Source organism: Poecilia reticulata, linkage group LG20 (assembly GCF_000633615.1).
Source record: "Poecilia reticulata strain Guanapo linkage group LG20, Guppy_female_1.0+MT, whole genome shotgun sequence".
In the NCBI taxonomy this organism is placed as follows: domain Eukaryota; kingdom Metazoa; phylum Chordata; class Actinopteri; order Cyprinodontiformes; family Poeciliidae; genus Poecilia; species Poecilia reticulata.
Genome location: NC_024350.1, coordinates 11,594,245 through 11,614,357, shown reverse-complemented (window position 1 = coordinate 11,614,357; position 20,113 = coordinate 11,594,245). Strand labels below are relative to the sequence as shown.

General features: G+C 41.1%; 1 long non-coding RNA gene across 3 annotated transcripts in view; it reads right to left on the bottom strand.

The window, feature by feature from the left end:
- The window catches only part of LOC103456523 (uncharacterized), a 33,314-nt gene extending 14,267 nt beyond the window's left edge, over positions 1 to 19,047 (bottom strand). The window contains exons 1-2 of one of the 3 annotated variants that reach the window (XR_001776033.1): positions 18,622 to 19,047; positions 7,789 to 7,950 (exon numbers count right to left, since the gene is read on the bottom strand). This is a non-coding gene — a long non-coding RNA (uncharacterized LOC103456523). The remainder of the gene's footprint in view (positions 1 to 7,788; positions 7,951 to 18,621) is intronic. The other 2 variants (XR_532270.2, XR_532269.2) reach the window with 2 other exon arrangements.
- Positions 19,048 to 20,113: the final 1,066 nt, after the last annotated feature.

Here is a 20,113-nt window from a genome sequence, read left to right as displayed (position 1 = left end):
CACCACGTGTGTTGGTAGGAGATCCCTTGAACCTGACAACGGTGGGAGAGGGGAGGTGGAACTGGAGCCAAGACTTTGAACAAACCGTTCAGATGGACAACAGGACCAAGAGGGGCTGGGCTGAACAGGGGAGGCAAGGGAGGTAGAGAGGTTGGGATTCCACAAGTCAGTAGCCTATTGTGGATGAGTATGACCTGCTATATTTCAATTTATTTTAGTACTCACAATACAGTTAAGTAAATAATAATAATATATTTTTATTTTATTGTGTGTAGTTTGAGGGGTTTTTGTCGTAGGTCGTGGTTTTGGCGCCTGATTCAATGCCGAACAGACGACTCCATAGCTCGTCAACTGAGCTGAACACTCCTTTCAAACAGCTAATGCCTCCAACAGCAGGTGGACAAGGGGTGAAAAATACAGCCGAGGACTGCGGGAAAGTGAAAAAGTATTTCTGACACAGACCAATACTCCAAATAGATGCGGTAAAGATGAGTTTAAGTAAAAAGCGGGCGAGAGAAGATGAAAGGAGTCGGACTAATGGCAGGGAGTCAGATGGAGAGGATGGTTGTTTATGGATGAAGATGGTTTGAGAGGATGAGAGGAGGGGAGAGATGCTCCGGTGGAGACGGAAGGTAAGGGAAATGAAGGTGAAGGCGCAAGAAGAGGGAGATTAAATGGAGAGGAAAAATGGAGAGGAAAATGTTTGCGGGGAGGTGAAGAAGAGGAAGCTGGAAGGAGAACAGGTGAAGATGGGAAGGGGTTGAAAGAGGTCAAGGAGCACAGCCTTTCATGGTGAGAAAAATGAAGGAGTCACGTGTGTCCGTGCGCGCGCGTGTGTGTGTGTGTGTGTGTCCTCCAAATGGTGAAAAGAAGGTGAGGGGTGAGGTCCAGGCCCACGTCTTATCAAAAATAAAAAAATAAAAAATAAGTTAAGGTAGCAGATTAAGATGGACAGTCTGAGACAGGGCTGAGCCCTGTGTGTGAGTGTGCTCGTGTGTGAGCATGTGCGTACGCCCTAACGCGTGCACATGTGTGTGTAGGTGTGTCTCCACACTTTCTCTGCATGTGTATGTGCCTCTGAGTGTGTGTTTTAATAGCCACAGTCAGAGAGCCTCTGTCAGACGGTCAGCTAATTGGCCATCTTACAAGTACAGAGGAGGCTGCTCGCAAATTGGCAAAAAGGGCAACCGGCTTCAATCTGATACCAAACTCCCCTCTGTCATGGTGCTGTCCATTAGACAACAGCTTAAGTCAGGGAAATGGAACAAAAATAAGGAAAAACAGAATACACAACAAGGGGAAAATAGTGCCGTAATTGTGCTTTGGAGACTCCAATTGTTGTGCTCGACCCGTGTGTAGCGAGACAATGGGGATCATGCAAGACTTAGCGTAAATAAAAATTTGGAGGAAAACATGGAACTCAAGGGGATGATGTGTTTTTTTTATATATATATATATATATATATATTTGTGTGTGTGTGTGTGTGTGTCTGTGTGTGTGTGTGTGTGTGTGTGCGTGTGCGTGTGTGTGTGTGTGTGTTTTCCTGTTGCAGAAGCCTCATGTATTTTAATCCATGTAAAGTCCCAACTGGGTTCCAATTAGGAACAGGTTTCCTAACGCCCTGTGGGGAAACTGATAATTATGCTGTTGACTGTGGTTGTGACTTACAGTGTTTGTGTGTGCATGTGTGCATGTAGAGTGTGGTGCAGGGGGACTCTGCACATTTTATGATATTCTTTTTTTTTTTTTTATCTTTCCGTAATGTTTACAATGCTGAAATTGTTAGTTGTATCAAATGATCCTTCATAATTAGACACAATACTGAAATTCAGATCCTCTTTATCTCAGTTGTTCATCATAAGTAGTGCATCCAAAACACACACGCACGCATTCATACACGCACATATAAATTTTACCCTTAAACTAAGCTTGAAGGCAAAATAGGCCATTGCAGTTGGGAATTGTTTCTTAACATTTTTAGGCCATGACTATTAGGCATTTCTTTAGGTGTTTGTGTGCTATTTAGATGGACCTTTCAGTAAACTGATGGTGTTTTTCTCATCTTCCTCTAATGTTTAGATTGCTATTAATCACAACTCTAGCAAATAATTCTCCGTAATTGAACATGACGCAAACATTTTTAATCTTCTTAAGCAAGTTCTTTTCACACCAATTTGCAATGGACAGTCTTGCAAAAGTATTCACATCCCCTAAACTGTTCTCACATTTTGGAAAGTTAGAACTGTTAACTTGAATGTATTTTTGTTTTTCTTTAAGGAATTCTGTTGTTTAGACCTAGAGAAAGCAGTAAATAATTGTTAAGTGGAAGGAAAAAGGACGGCATGTTTTCTTTTTTTTTTTGTTTTGTTTGGTTTTTTTAAACTATTTCCGAACAGTGTAGGTATGTGTACCACCTCCCTGAGGCCATGACTTTTTTTCTGCAAGTCTTCTGGGGGTATGTTTATACCAGCTTTGCATGTCTAGGAACTGACATTTTTGTCCAGTTCTCTTTGCAATCGCTCACACCTAGTCAGACTGCATAGAAAACATAGAAAGCCTTGCCTCAATAGACTTAGATCTAGACTTTAACTGGGCCATTCAAATGATTGATTAAACAACTCCATTATAGTTCTGGCTACATGTTAAATCTCATTCTGAATGGTGTGTTTAGAGTTTACTTTAATTTTGATCTCTTAACCAACCAGAGCTTCTTATTGCAGCAAACTGCAGTCTGGGATTCTTTTGCCTTTCTTTCAACATAACTTGACCCTCTTCTGATAGTCGTCTGTGGATCTCTGCAGCTCATCCACAGCTTTCCTCTTGGCTCTCTTTTGTCTATTCTTTTAATTTAACTGGATGGTCATATCTTTTTACTTTTGAAGGTTCACCATACTCTTCCACTCCAATTTATTTATTTTTTTTTAACTTTAACCCTGACCTGTCTGCTGTGTTCCTTGATCGTAACGATGCTTCTTCTTTATTAATGTTCTCTGACAAATCTAGGAAGCATTCATAGATCAGCAGATATTATATTGGACACAGAAGGACTGTTTTTACAAACAGGGTCAATTCAAATTCATAAGAGTGTATTGGATTTAGTTATCCTCCAAAGGGGGTAAATACTTTTCAGTGGGTGGCTGCATGGAAAGTGTTAAGTGTGAGCAGTAATGTGAGCTATTTCCAATGTTACAGGTAGCGGTGCTCTGATGCTTGTACCCTCCATCTAACCTTGAAAACAGAGAGTGACGCTGATGTAGTGGACACTGTGCCTCTCCTATCTAACCTTAAATGCTGAAAAATGTTCCCTCAAATAAAATGGATGACCCAGCTGTCACATCTGTTATAACATATATATTGTTTTACAAGGTTGAGCCAACAAGCATGCAAGAAAAGGTTCAATTTTAAAGCACTTGCAAGCTGCTTTTTTTAAAATGATAGTGTTAAAAAAAAGAAAGAATAAGGAAAGAAAAGGGTTTACATTTAATTAAGATGACATCGGGGTAAGTTTTTACAAAAAATTCCACAGATCCTTTTTGTTGTTTACACTCTTTTCATAACATGTTAGAAAAGTGCCTTGCAGAGCAAGTCTGGAAAAAAAGGGCAACATTTTTTTCTTTATACACACACATGTGCAGGAGGGTGGAGGGGTTCCTATTTTTTTATTTTTTTTACTTATCCATGTCGGACAACATTCTGTTAGGGGGTATCAGGTATAAATTCCACTCCAATTTACAAATCAGAGATAATTTCCATACGCCGCTGTGAAGATTTTTCACATTCAAATGAGTGGGTGTAGGGTAGAGAGGGGCACAAGGAATCTTTTGAGTCTGCAAAACACCAAAATTGTTTAGCTGTCCAATCGGGTGTTATACTACACATAATATATGGTTATTTCATACAGCCTCCAGACTCCCAAGATGTTTTCAATTTGGCATGGCCCTGCGATCATGATATCACAGAGAAAAAGTGAGGGAGAGCTTCCAGTCTAGGATGGCCAGAGCAGCGAGAGGGCGATCATTTCGCCAAACTCAAAGGCTGCCCCCCTCCGCCTCCCTCTCCTCGCCTCTTTCTCCCTTTCTCACTGGGACGAATAATTCCACAGTTGCTGAGGCACTGAAAAAGCAATCTGCGGAATACCCCAGGGTCATGTCTGTGGCGGGATGATTTGTGTGAAATGTCATACATTAAATATAAGTTTAACATTCAGCCCGGTGCACTGTAAAACTGCCCTGTCGTTGCCACAGTCCACCATTTCCCCGAGTGCAGGGAGGGTTCGGGTTCAGGAAAGCGGTCACAAAGGAGTTGGACACACATACGCGCATACACACCACCCCCTGTGTCGGCCCAATCTCAAAGGTAGCGGGAGGAAGGTGGAGCGTAGACGGCGGGGGAGTTGTGAGGCCATTCAATCTACAGCTGCATTTCATTTATGATTGTGAGAGCAAAAACTTTTTTTTTTGGTTTTGTCTGTGAAATCGATCTTTCTGTTTTTCTTATTGTCTTTATTTACATGTGTGCACTGTGGAAAAAGAAAGGACCATGGCGAGAACAATCTAAAGAAAACACTGGAAAGACGACGGTCCCAAAGACGTTTGTTGCTTGGCAAGATTTGAGAAAAGTAAGGTAAAAATAAAAGGGAGGGCAGCAGGGTAGTAGCAGACAGGCTGATGGGCAAAGATGGACAGTGGGTTTGTGAGGCAGGTGTTGAATGTGTGTCCAGACTGTGAGATGAGAAAGTAAAAGAAGTGGTGAAAAAGGGGGGATAGACAGGGGGAGGGAAGAAAAAGGTTTGTGACTAATTCATAAAGTTTCAGGAAAATAGCAGCCCACTGAAAGCAAGAGAAGCGAGAGACGGGGAAAAAGGTGTCTCAAGGGACTTCAGTGAAGCAGTCAGCCCAAAGAGCAGGAGAGAGAAAAAGACGATTCTGTCCATCCCAGTAGATGAGAAAGAAATGACAGAGGGGCTACAAAGGATGTCATCTGGCAGAGGGACAACTGATGAGCTTCCTCTCTTCTCTCTTTGTCTTTCTGCCTTCTTCCCTCCTGGCTTGTTTGTTTTTTGCTCTCTGTCTTTGCCTGGAGAAAGTTTCTGTCTCAACCACTACAATCAGATCATGCGTTTGATATGCAAAAGAAGCGTGTTGTGGCCATTCCAGAAATGCCAATTTCAGTGCAGATAGCCAACTTTGGGGATGATCAAAGGGCAACGGTAGATGTTTTAAATGTAAGCATAAAACACTGTATCAGCTATGATTAGGCCATGCCAGGCCCAGGTGGATACAGTTCATGAATCTAATTATGTACCCCGTGCGTTCCCAATATGTTCTTATCTACTTGGCACAGTTCAATTTAGTCTTTGCCTGGTGGTGTTTGACAATATTTGCATCTAAAAAAAAAATCCATGCATCCTTTCTACAAATTCTGCTTATTATTGCCATGAAAGAGCTCACCACTAGATTGATCAATTTCACCTTGAAGGTGTTGTACTTGCCAGTGCATTTGTAAGCAAGCTGGGACTCTTTGAAGACGAACACAGTATCGTTCAATCTGCAGCCCCATCCCCCCCCCCCCTCCTCTGCGCTTCTCCTCCCATTTCACCCCTACTTCAAAGCAGAAAGGCTGAGATGAAGGTTTGGAAAGAAATGGAAAACAAATTGTTCATTTGTATCTGGGAGGAGACCAGACACTTGAGCAAATGTTCTCCGCATTCTCTCTTTAAATGCGCTGCACTAAAGTTATCTTAAGGTTAGTCGCAGGAGAGACGGAACGAGACGAGATCTGGGTAGCTGTTGTTTTTAAAATCTCCGCCAGACAATCAAACGTGTAAATAAACGGGAGGCAGCTCAATGATCACCTCCAGGGCAAATTGCAGAGGTACTCGGTGTATGCAGCCGAATGAGAATCTTCCACAAGCACTGTGGAAGAGTTTGTTAGAAAACCTTATTTTAAGTTAAAAAAAATAAAAAAAAACGCCAAAATACATAAGCAAATAAATTGCCATTGCTTTGTGTAACTGTCCTATATTACAGACACATATTTTACTACTGCAAGGTAACTCATACTAGAAGGAAACTACACTACATGTGAATATGGAAGGTAGTCATTTATATGTTGGTCTGATAATGAATAACTAATAAGTGCCCAAGGTAGTTATTAATAAACTTTGCCATTTTTTATCATAAGGGCACCACCTGACTATCAGAATATTAAAAGCCAAATATATCTGTCAGTCTGTGCCAGGCATTGTTCTATGAATTCTGCCATGTGAAAAGTGGGATTACAGAGGAATGGATGACACAGAGTGAAATTGTGCACTGGGGTTCCCAAACAGCAAGAACTACATCATATACAGAATCAACACATGCAGCTTAGAGAAGAATTTAACAAAACACTTCAACTGTTAGGTGAAATACTCTAGTCAACAATCTCTTTAATGAGGCTAATTACGTTCAATAATATGATAAATTATAGAAAGAAAATCTAAAAAAGGAACAAATAAAAATGAAAAACAATAGTCAAAATGATGCAGTGATATCACTGTGATATCACATTATTATGCAGAGATATCAAAGCTATATATATATATAATATGAGATTACTATATGTTTCAGGTTGTTGTGATAATGAATATAGATCAAGAACCACAGTCTAAGATCAAGCCTTTGCTATTAGTAAAATAATAGCGCTCGCTACCGCTATTGAGGCAGCCATTACATCCAGTGTGCCATAGATAAAAGACCTAGCCGCTTTGATCATTGGAAATAAAATTATGCTCTTTCATTGACCAAATAAGAGTGTCTTTTTGATGACATGCTTGACTTGACTAAACACACCATGCTGAGTTAAATAGATGCCTTCTATTAAAGAATCTGAGAGGCATTCAGAAAACATGCATGTCATTGTGCTTTACTTCCAAAGGTTATGTTGGACATTTAAAAAGATGAAGAAGAAACTGATCTATGCTCTCAATCACCTCTGAACCAATTTGTTGTGCCTGTCTTCTGCTGATGAGACGGAGGGCTGAAATGATGAGCAATACTTAAATGGAGCTTTGTTAGCAACAACTGGCTTTGATGTTCCAGAGCTGGATTTCATTGCGATTCATACACAAAGACTGGATGTGAGACATGCTGAGCAACTGACTGAGTTATCATTTGTGAACACTAACGGTCTCAGGTCTTTATTTGGTTCCTGTCAGAAGTTTACATCCATCCATCAGAGGCATGAATAAAAAAAAAAAATAAAAATAATAACTTGGTTCGCAAGTTAGTTGAGGATCCATACAGAATATTCAAATGCGTCTCCATTTTGGGACGTTCAAGAAGAAGACCCAAATTGTCATCCTTTTAAGCTATTACGTTGAGTGGAACAACCCGGGAATCACCAAGGCGCAAATCGGCCATAAACTGGAACCGAAGTGTTTGCTTTCGCCGTCCACAGTCATGGGTTTAGCATCGAAATGAGCAGAGCATGAAGTCCAAGTAACAATCACACAATAAAAACAATAGGCATATCTTCAAGCTCTACTAAGGTTTGCAGCCAGCTACCCAAACAGACATATCAAATGTCACCTGAAAAAATAAAAGGTTGGGTGTACAATGGAGAAAAAGATTGAGCTATTTGGCCCCTGGGGCAAGACGTATGTTTGAAGTTAAGGCGAATAACGTACCATCGTTAACGCAAGATAGTGACTACATCTTACTTTGGGTCGTTTTCTCCATCAGATGTACTGGTAGATTACAGAAGATTGATGGAATAACAAGGCAGAACAACTCTGAATTGTTTACCTCAAATCTCTGGCCTGATGGTTGAAACTTTGATGGGGCAACAATTTCAAAAGCACATCGTGCTTACATTAAGCTTCTGGAAAAGCCTTCCAAAGCCCCGACCTTTATCATATTGAAGATTTGTGGGACTTAACAGCTCTGTTCTTGGCATGACACCAACTTCTGCAAAAAAAAAAAAAAAAAAAAAGATAAATAAGTGAACACATGTGCCATCAGAATCATATCAGATGTTTGGTAATTCTTTAAAAAAAAATAAGGTGAGGATGGAGCTTCTTTGGGATATACATAAAAGTCCCAGAATGCCAAATACTAAACCCATGATAATGACACATGGTCTGATGGAAGCAGGACAGGCTGTGACTCCTTGCCATTATCCTCAGGCAGGCAAATCAAGGCAGCAAATCAGGAACAATGGAGCCCCTCAAAGAGCAGAGTGGGGATCAAAGCACTGCTAACTGACCACTGCAGTCCAATTGAAATATTCACTTTGCATCTTTCCAAACATAATGGATGTTGAAAGTGGGAGGTGAAAAGAAAGAGCTGCTTGCTCACATTTGATGTCAAATTATAGATGGTAAAAAAAAAAGAGAGGGGAAAAGTAGAAATGCACATGGCAGTCCAGGCCTTTTCCAGTCATCTGCTAAGGCCTCATAATGTCCCTTGGTTATTTTTTGACTTTGAATTTGCAAAGACCCATTCTCCCTCTTTTTTTTCTCTCTCTTCCTTTCTTTGAACCCTCCAATGGTAACATCATGATGATATATGAGATGCCATACTATAGCCGTTGTGCATGTGGAGTCGATTGAAGCAGGCCATTTCTTAAAGTGTCCTCTCACTTTTATTCTCTCTGTACTTTCTAATCTTCCGTCCCCATTCTTCCTCTCTTTGTCTCCCCCATCACTTCCTCTCTCCATCTCGCCAACTCTCCATTTGAATGTGTTGATCACCTGGGGAGATGCTGCATTAATGCTGACGCCCAGTAAAAGGCAGAATCTCCTCTTTATTTATCTGCACTAAAATTCCTCCCAATCTTTCCAGCACATTTCACTCAATCACACAACTCAGGCCATTCCATTAGCCACACAGGGGCGTTTTACTCCATTGAGCACAACACGCCCCGCACTTCGATGAATATAGATTCCCTTAAATTATGTATAATGGGAGTGCTCAGATTTTAGCATTTTTTGCTAAGAGGGTTTGAAGACGTACAAGTTGTTTCTGCTGCTTTTTTTGAGTGCATCTTGAAATTTGCAGTATGTAAGAGAGACCAGAGACACTTCCTTTGAGTTTGTACATGGAAATGAGGGGAGAGGGGGGAGAGAGAACGATCATGCGACGCTGGCTGCACATCACATGCAATTTCTCTCCAAGTGGGGATGACAGGGAATTGTGGATGAAAGTCAAAACACATTCAAGCTGTGCACTATTTTCCCAGGTATTTACATCACCTTGCATCAAAAGTAAATGCATGCTTGATTATTTTTATGCGGTTGCTGGCTCGGCGTAGTGTCCATTGTTGTCTTTATTACCAAGCCACCTCTTCGAGTTGTCTTAGGCGGAGGTCCTATTATCAAGGCTCCCATTATCAAACGTCTGAGTTTGATCGCTCATTGGAGGGACCATTTTTCAGCCCCAAGTGTGAGTAGAGTGACTAATTGGATAGTGACTAATTTTAATTCACATGTAGGCAGTTGGTGTCCATGTTACCTCAACAGGGGGGACGGACACAGCCGAGATATAGCAACAAACAGGCCAAGAATTCTATAATCAAAACAAAATCAACATCCTCATTACTGACTCCGAGCTGCAGCTGGCATCAAAAAGAGCTTCAAATCTCTCTGCCCTTGTTTGCAGGCTGTGATTATGTTCAGTGTCAGGCCCCAATACATGGCCGTTTTTTTGTTTTTTTTCTTTGTTGCTTTGCATGGTAACACGCTCGCCGGGATGCTAACAACTAATCGGGCAGGGGATGCTTGAGTTATTTTATTGCTGTGACTAAAAAACAAGCCAGTCCAATTTTTGATATAATTTCTTCCACGCGGCAAATCTTTCAAAGTGCAAAGTCATGAAGCCGCCCGTCAGAACCTCTCTGAAACAGAGAGCTGATGATGTCCTATTGCTGTCTTTATTTCCACCAAACTGTTTATCAATGTATTTGTAATAATGTTTTATTAACGTTCTTACACTATTTTTAGCACTTCTGTCTTTTTGCCCTGCTGCACACGATTACCCACAGCGTGTTGCTGTAGACAGACCAATACAGGATGATTAAAAAGTGTCTCTTTAGATAACACTGTCGTTTGAAGGAAATAGATTGATGTACCTTTGCTTAAGGAATCAACATTAATCACTGTCTGTTTTTAATACACTTTGTCTGCGTCTTCGACAGGAAGTGGAATAAAAGCCTAACTTTATCTACTTTTTTTCCGTATTTTTAAAAACATATTTTTTTCACCAGTATGTTGTCTGTCCTGCAACAGCCTATACTTTAAGCAATGCCATTTCAGACATTTTTCAGAATTGACAAATATATACAATTCATTTTGTTTCCTTTATTAGCTGTGCAATTCACAAAGTTACCCTTCTTGTAAAAAAAAAAAAAAACAATTATTGAAAGACAGCCACAGGAGGCCTCACTTCAGTTTTCCAGATGGCGTGTAGTGAACTCAGAAAATCAGAAATAGTGTACGGTGATCAGCAGGCCCATGCTGCGTGGGGCGCAAAACTAACACTACACATCACCCAGAACACACCATCTCCATGGTGAAACAGGGAGATGGCTGCATGATGCTCTGGGGATGTGTTCAATCACCTGTCAAATGCAGACTGGTCAAGGTTAACGTGAAGATCAATGAAGCCAAACACAGGAAAATCCCACAAGAAAAAAAAACTGATAAGTGCTGTTTACCCTAGATATAGAGCAGGACAACTAAACATACTGCTGGATACTGCTGGAGTTGCAAGGGAATGGTAGAAAATCTGGTCTAAAGTCCAGATCTAAATCCAATTAAGAATCAGTGGCGAGATTTGAGTTCATTTGCTCTGTTTTGAATGTGTCTGACTGATTTTATGGCGTTTAAGTTGATGTGCACAAAAAATATGCTAAACATAGTCTTCATGTACACAAAGCTGCTAGAGTCATACTGGAGACCTCCTAAGACTTGAAACTGAGATTGCAGTGAAAGGTGGTTTTTACAAAGTAATAACTCATGTAGGTTGAATATACATGCAGGCCACACTTTATAGATTTTTAGTTGTAATAACTCTTGAAAATGAGACCATTTCCCTCCACTTTGCAAGTATGTTTTACCTGGTATTGGTCAGTCACATAAAAGTAACTTGTTTAAAATTATGGTTGCAATGTTGAAAAATATGGAAAAGTTGAAGTGCTCTTTGTACTTTTTACAAGGCACGGGGACTCGACTTTTCTTTTCCGTTACTTTTCATAGAAATGAACTTTAATTCATCTATAGCTGTAAGTCACTTCTGTATATAAAATTTTTTGGCCCAGTCTCTCCCCCCTTTGCTCCAACTTGATCCATTCTGACATTTCCGGTAATAAGACCAAGAAGATATCAGATTTTACTCACCACTACAGATGGACCGGAGCCTGACCTTATGCAGCAAGGCTTCTCCAGCACCAGTCACTCAGCTGTCTTATTTTATCACAGCCTAATCCTCAATAATATATTCCATACTATCACATGACTGTGCATTTTATTTGCCGCCGGCTATGCTTGGCAGCAACCAGCATAAGGCGAGGGCCAATAGGTTGACAGTTTCCAGGACCTTCTGCATGTTTCATGAACATTTCACCTGTGACACCTGCTAAAATTATGCCATTTAAATACAAACACATGTCAAGATCCTTTAGGAAAGAACTCTTGGTGATGTAGCATCAGTGGTAGTATGCAGATGAGTGGCAGAAATGGTGTCAGAGGGTGTCCAACTCTGTGCTGGGTTTGGACGCCGCCTGTCTGTGTTGTTGGAGTGTAATGGAAGTGTCACCCTCGAGGAAAGCTGCTGGAAGTTTAGGTCACGGTGCCCTTCAGCATGACACACACACACACACGCACACGCACAGACATCGTTGGTGTGACAGAAACATGCAAAAAGCATACGGCCGCCATGGCAACTGAATCTGTGTGCGCGAGCGCTCGCGAGGGTCTGCATCTGCCGTGTGTTTGTGCGCGTATTGATCCGACGTGACGTCTAAACTGTATTATTGACCTAAATGTTGTTTCTAACATCTAATCTGTTCTAGCTCAGATGTAATTTTGTCAAGAATTTAGAAACACTTGTTAGTTTCACTTAAGAAATTGTCGGCTGATGGGAATTTATTGCACCGATTCAGATGGATTGCTTTCATAAAACCTGATGTTGCATTGAGGGAGCCAAATATAGCAAGTGTTCCAGTAACTGTATGATGCCTCAACGCACACACACACACACACACACACATGAACACACACACATGCACACACACACAAACACGCACGCACCCACAGCTACCTGCCTACACAAACACACACAAATAAACATACGACAAGCCCTCTCACATATACAGACGTGCGCGCACGCTTTTATTGATCTACAGCTTAGCTCATGCCAGCAGGTAGTCCAACTCACCGGTTATTCTGAGGAATTGCTTTCAGTAGTTCCATCCACACACATGCTACGTGATTGTTTCCAGTGGCTAAATCTACACAATTTGTACACGGCCAACTCTTAAGACACCATCACCTCCTCTTCACAGATCAAGAGCCGTATTTGTCGATACCACACACACACACACACACACACCCACACACGCACACATTCAAGCTCAAAAGCATGCTGCCTTTTAACTCAAGCGTGTTTAAAGCTGCGAGAGTCTCAAGTTAAATGCTATTGCATAGTTAGTTCTTTTGTCCTGTTCTCCCGTCCCTCCATTTCCATCGCTTCCTCCTCCCCAAATATTGCCTTGCATGCTTTTCTGTCATAGTCACGCTTTTTGATTTCTCTTTACAGCCCCGAACGCAGTACGCAGTGTAAAGAATAAGGGATTAAGGCATCTCGTTTGAGTAGGTTTGAGTGGTTGTGGTGTGCGCGTGCGCGTCCGCTTTGTTTAGTTGTCTTGCATGTACGGCTGTGTCGCCTCTTTGAATCCAATATGAAAACAAGGAGGGGGGAAAAAAAAAAAAGGTGGGGGCACAAAGTTCAGTTTGTTAAACTAACATTTGGCACAATGGCATGTTTCTCATTAAAGTCAATCAGTCCGTAGACAACAAAAGAACCTTTCACTCACGAGTATGAAGTGAAAATAAAAAGCAGGGAAACATTTTGCTGGCACCCACTCGCTCTGTAAAATGTTATGTGCACGGCCCTCCACCTCTTCTCCCAAAATTGGCCTCTGTTGTTTAAAACGAATCGAATTAAGATGTTCAAGGATTTTCTCGGTGCCCCCCCTCGCTCTTCAGAAAGGTCATAAGTCCATTATAAATGTGGCAAATAACTGTGCTAGGGGAAACAGATGCTGTGGGATGATATGAACATAATATGCTGTAAACTGGAACTTTCTCTTCACTAAGAAGAATGTTGCGTGTGTTTTTTTTAACAACTGAATCAGTACCTTTAACTAGGGCTTGTAAATCAGGCTTGTTAGAGACTTTATTTAGGTTTACCTCTGTCTGACCTCCTCATGCTCTATGAGAACAGCAGTGGGTTTTGCATGAGAACCAGGTGTTTGTGCATATTGCGGGCATAAAATTGTCACAGAGGGGCGGACAGTGAAACAGACGTTTAATATATTTGTTGTGATGTACAGAATGCATAGTTTCTCAATTTGCATATGCTCAAGACTAAATCCTAGCTTATGCGCTATATTTACAGGTTTTAAAATATTCAAACTGTGCAACGTGTGTCATATAGGTCTGATCAGCATGTTTTGTAATAAGAAAGTCTTTTTTCAAGAGTAAATATGACTGAAATAAGTGTTTGCCTATAAGTTTGGCAGGAATTCTTAGAAAACTATCTGTTTGTGGGACATGCTTGCATCTTCAGAACACACTCTGTGCATTTATTCAGTGCCTGCTTTGCAAAACACATAGCTTTTTTTATGAAAAAAAACATGGAAACATAGAATGAAGAATTTCTGTACAAATCTGGCTGAAAAAATAAAATTTAAATATTGTCTCTCTGTCCTCAGTTGCCAAAGTTTTCATTTGGGACAGTGTGTGTTCACAGTGATGTGCAATGTTTCCAGTGAACATCAGTTTCTGCACTCAGTCCAGAAATGTTTGCTTTGCTCTCAAGTGACAAGAACATGTTCCTCATGTCTGACCAATATCAGTTTGTGTCTCTTATAGTTGTCAGCACATTTTTCCACCCAGTTGCTGTGGGACTTTCAGCTGATATCGTCTAACCTGCCAGTTTAGATGGCCAATCGTTCCTAGGTAGACTTGCAGTAGTGCTATGCCTTTTCGTTGTTTCAATTTTTTTTTTTTTTTTTTGTAGGTTGAACTGTGCTTCATGTTATGTTCAGAATTTGGGGAAAAAAATACAACCTAACACTGACAAAACACACCTGTGAGTCTTTTACAGAGCAGCTGTATTTGTATAGAGATTCAATTCTACATATGTAGACATTATTATTAATTTGGAGCAGGGTGGTTGGGGAAACATGCAAAAAGCTGGTCTGCGATGAAATGAAAAAAAAAAAAAAAATGGTTTGATTGCTGTAATGCCAAGAAAGATTTTTACGTTTTCCGAGACAGGTAGGAAAATTTTCTGGCATCCCATTATCACTTTATACTAAATAGACTTTATAGCACCATGTTTTCATGATGTGAAGGTATATGAGGTTTTTGATGAACATCATCCATTAAAGCTTAAAGACAACAAAAACATGAAGACAATTCCACATCTTAACAGAAAGGGGTTTTTCTTCTGCTTTTGTGAAGATGTGCTTTAAAATTTTAGGGTAGCTGCATTTAGAGTTTATAGTTATTACATTCTTTTTCGATACCTCAATACAACCTCATGTATCTACTGGAAATTAGCCTGCGTATGCCTTTGCTCTTCATGAGACTCACACTCAGCAGTTTAAGCCATCCATCCAGAGCATTTATACATACAGAAAAGTTTGTAGGACAGGACATTAAGAAATGGAAAACAGTTCCTATCAGAGAATCATCAAGAGCACTAACACACTTCTCTGTGTAATACTCGCCCACAATGTTGTTTTTGGGGTTTTTTTGTGCGGGTATTTTTATATAATTAACTTGATATTAAGAAACAAATTTGGGATCTTTGAATTCTAGACTGACCTTCTTTGTTTTCCAAAACGGGTCTAACTTTTGTCGAGACAAATCCAGAAATAATGAAGAAAATTTAAAAAAAAGAAAAGAAACGGTTTGAAAACGGTTGGAAAAAAAGGAGAAAAAAAATATACAAGTTCTTATGATTCCAATAATCAGTACACAGACTAAGCAACAATGAAACAGGTGTATGTGCATATCTGTGTAGGAGGATGGAGGTGGCAGTGTGAGCATGCTCTATCTGCTATTTGCTTGACTGGTAATCAGGCAAACACGCTGCAAGTCTCCTGCTATGATTTGCCCCCCAGTGTGTCTCCAGTCTCAGCGCCTGTGAGTAACTCTGTATTTTTCTATGCAGACATGCATGTATTTATATACTGTCCAGACTCCACAGCGCATTGTGCATGTCTGTTCATGTCACAGCATTTGCATGCGACTTTGTCTTTGCCCGAGTCTACTGTACGTCCATGCTTTCTGTGCCTCAGAATCTGTGTCTCTGTGACTTCCCTCTGCTCAGAGGTATTTTGGCAACTGAGGTTTGCAAGTTGTGTGTGCGCACATGCGTGTGTGAGCTTGCGCGCGTGTTTGCGTGTGTGTGTGCGTGCGTGTGTGTGTGTATGTGCTGGCTCACAGATATGTGTGTTTTCCGAATGGGAGTACAACTCCTAGGACATTTAATCTATGGGGGAATTTCACGCTAGTTACAGCTTGTCATCAAACGTTTGTAGAGTAAAATACAGCGGCAATCTTTTACCGTAGGATATTTGGGACAAATTCACTCAGACCTCTTGAGTTTTCCGCTGCCCTCTAGACAGATTACAATGTGTCTGCGTGAGAGCAGGCTGAAGGAAGAGGAAGATATTCCTGCCAAAGTTTTGTTTCCGTTTTGATGCTTTTCAACGGAGACGTGATTTAAGGTTGGAAGACAAAGTTTAGGATCAAGCTTTACTTTTAATGTTTTGGGAAGAAAAAAAAAACTCTGAATCCAAAGCTTTAGGAAGGACTGGCCTCATATATCTGCAGTCATATGTGTTCACTTAGTAAGCCACAGCTGCTAGTGCCATTAGAATGATTTCCTGTGTGCATACGTCTTTTTATCTGTCCCTTCAACACACACATGCATCTAAAGGCTCAGTCCAAATTGAGTTTAGCAGGACACATATTTTACAGCCGTCTGAGTCACTCTGATGTTCAGGTGCTTCACTGTAAAATGTGACCGGGGTTGTCTTGTAACACATATCACAGCCTGAAAAAAAAATCTTATATATATTCTTTCCTTCAGCATTTTTTTTTAACTGACAAAGGAAGTCAAAGAATGAGGTTTAAAAGACAGAAAAAAGAAAGTAGGTTAATAGCTTATCTAGGTTTCAATATTAAAAGCTTTTAGTGTTTAAGCTGGCAGGAGGGAATAAAAAAAAACAACAAAGGACACATTTGTTTAATAGAATAATCCTTCTTTGTTTTTAAGACGACTCCAAAGCTTTCATATTTGAGCCTTAATGTTTCGACAAGCTGTTCAATCAGTTGTTTTTTAAGGACATTGCAAATGGCAGGCTGTCTCAGAAATACGTTCCCTTGTTTTACCTGACCCACTTTTTTTTTGTGTGTGTGTGTTTGCGTGCGCATGTGTGTGTGTTGCAGGTCCCTCTTTGCTCAGAAAGTTGTAAATATAATCTCAGACACATGTTACTCCGGCTGATTTTTTCTTTTTTTTTTCATACTCGTGTCAGCTGTGATTATCATAACTTCTGCCAAGACAGAAGAGTGCTCTTTCGAGTTTGGCCCCCATACATGCTTACTTGCTTGCTTTCACACACACATGCACGCGCACACACACAAATGTATATATTCCAACCATTGGGTAAACCTTAACTCAGCTGCCATTTCCAATGAGTCCACAATGATTATTTGATGCAGTGATTTATCTTGAATGCAGCTTGAAAGCAAACTGAACCGGGAAAAGATGAGAAAGCTGACTGACAAGCTCCGAAACAAAATCTTTCTCCCAGACTATCTCCCGGAAAGCTGTTCCAGGCAACGTATTATTACATGCTGGCCTCCAAGAGCACATTTTAACACTCCCTGGCCTCAAACTTTTAATGTCACCCTGTCTGTGTCTCAGAATGCAGCCATGTAAAATGCAGCTGTGACCATTGTACTCCTCGCCGAAACTGTTTCATTTACATTCATTTTGTGCATGGGAACGGAGGTTTCCTATTCCATCATGAGCCGAACTCTGTGCAAAACGAATTTCTCGCCTACCCAGGAGAGCAAGCAGAATAAGGATTCGGAACACACCCATCAGACAATGGAAGAGGTGGGGGTCTCACTTTTTTTTTTTTTCATATTCTCCACACCTCCCTGACCCTGCTTTCCCTTAACATGTCCCAGTAGAAGAGGGAGAGGGGGGGAGAGAGAAGTGCTCTGGCAACAGAGGGTGAGAGTGTAGGGAACTGCAGACATGCAAAAAAAAAAGAAAAGAAAAAGTCAGATAAAAGTAGTTAAAAGAAAGAGAAACAACAAAATGGTAGCTGACCAAATGCTCGGCGACAGATCGCGAGAGGAAGACGGATGCAGTGAGGGATGGAACGAGGGGGAGAGAAGATGAGAATATATATGCGGTGGCCAGTGTTGTGAGACAAGGCAGGTTGCTGTCACTTTAAAAATGACTGTAATAAAAGTGACCGTCGGAAGATGGATCTGGTGATTTTGGCTTGCTAATCAGTCATCTGTGAAGAGGACCACAGCCCAGATTCAACGGCCGCCTGACACTTCCTGATTGATGCCTGTGCCCGATTAAAAAAAAAAAGAAAAAAAGGAAAGGATGAAAGAAAGGCCCATTAACTGCACTCCCAATAAACTGTTGAAAAGTTAAAAAATATATATACATCATCCTTTCCTCCATTTTGTGTTGTTGGTTTCTATTCTGTGTCTTCTTTTTTTTTCTTCTCTGTTCTTGTTTTTCCAAGATATTCTGTTCCTCTCGCTTATAACTGCTGGCATAGTGGGAGGAGATGTTAATCAGCAGGGCCCAGTTTTGCATCCTGGATGTCGCTATTGTACTTTGAGTGCAGCCCTCAGATCAGATCCAGGAGGCCTAAGCACACCAATCAGCTCTGGAACTTGTTTTTTTTTTTTTTTGTTTGTTTGTTTTTGGGGGTTTTTTCCTCTCGTTAAATATGCAAATGAGAATTTCACAACACGAGAGATGACTCGGCATGTATGACCACGTACGTTTTCTTATTTTTGCGACATGACATGCGAAGGAAAAAATAAATAAATAAATAAATAATAGCCCCACAGTTGAATCTCGTATCTTCTCATCTCGCCACCACTAGACACATACACAAACACACACATACACAAACACACACACACACACACACACAAATACACTCGCACAGAAAGATTGCCTGCAATAATAATAACCCCACAGACGACAGCTTCAGCCCCCTCCTTCCAATCCTCACCTTACCCCCCTCCCTCCTCCCATCACCACACCACGATATACAATCAAACAAAGCCTCACTCTTACCTTGCGCATGACCAATCCTTCCATCTCTCCCCCCTTTTTTTTTTTTCTTTTTTTTTTTACCTCCACCATTATCACTATGCATGCTCTTCCCTCTCTGTAAACCAAACCACACCTAGCAGTAGCAACACCTTGCACTGTCCCGACTGTCCCACAGCCTACAGCATGGCACTCACACCCCCACCAAATGCAGCCCTGGTCTGCCGTTTTTCCCATCTATCCCTTTTTCTCTGCCCCAGTCTCTACACCCCCCCCCCCACACACACACACACACACACATCGTCACTCTCTCTCTCTCCCTCTCTCTCACTCTTCTCTTTTCTCCTTTCCTCTCCCTCTGTCTTTTCCCTCTCCCCTCGCTCCTGGCTGGTGCTGGTGAAATATCAGGGCAAACGGATTCCAGCTTTTTTCTCTGGCTCAGAGGGGTTGTTCTGTGCGATTTGGCCCTGGGGTGCATTTCAGCGCTTCTGATGTGAGAGACACAGAGAGAGAAAGAGAGAGAGAAGGTATTGGAGGGGAAGAAAAAGGAAGTGCGAGTGCGTGTGTGTGTGTGTGTGTGTGTGTTTGTGTCTGTGCGTGTGTGCTCACGATGGAGAGAAAAAAGAAAGGGATATATAGAGAGAGGAAGGGTTTATCCTTTCATACTGACGGAGGGGGGGTAGGGGGGGCAGTCGGCAGTGTTAAAATGACAAGCCTTTGACCGGCGCTGAACCGCCAACCAAAGGTTTGCCTGTTGTTGATGGTTAGCAGAGGCCTTGAGGTGATCTCCATACATAATCAGGACAATCCACCTCCATCACAGGTGTGCCGCCATCTTGGAATCTCTGAGTCAGTGGGGCTTGAGCGAAGTGCCCCAGTGCTGGTTTTCAAATACGAGTGATGCATAAACATTGCAGGACTTTTAAGCAGTTACATCATGCTCACCTGTCAAGTATTTGCATGATCTAGAATACACATGTATGTTTTAGGATTGACTGTCTTCTTTAATTACACTGGAAAATGTGCAAAATTTGCACAACAAATTCGTGGGGATATTTAAGATTTATATTAGTATTTATTTCATTATTTTATCATTATTTCATTTTATTGTATTTTATTCTTTACATTTGTTGTGTCTGGATTTGTTTTTAGGCCAGACACTTATTTTCTATTAGAGCTGTGACATTTTTTTTTTCTTTTGTTTTTTTTCGGGGGTATTTCTACCACAGATTATGCTTTACGCCATCATACATCCATGCGCATGAACATTTAACACAATATGGTGTGTGTGTGTGTGTGTGTATGTTTCATAATCTCACATCTCACTGTAGGGCGTCCTAAAAGGACTTGTCATTCTCAGCTCAGTCTGATTGTGAATTAAATGTATTTTTAGGCACCTTTTTTTCATCCCTTTGTGAACTCGGTCACAATTGAGGTCAAGCCACAAATACACACATACACACACACACTCACACATCTACACACACACGCACACACACACACAGCACACACACAC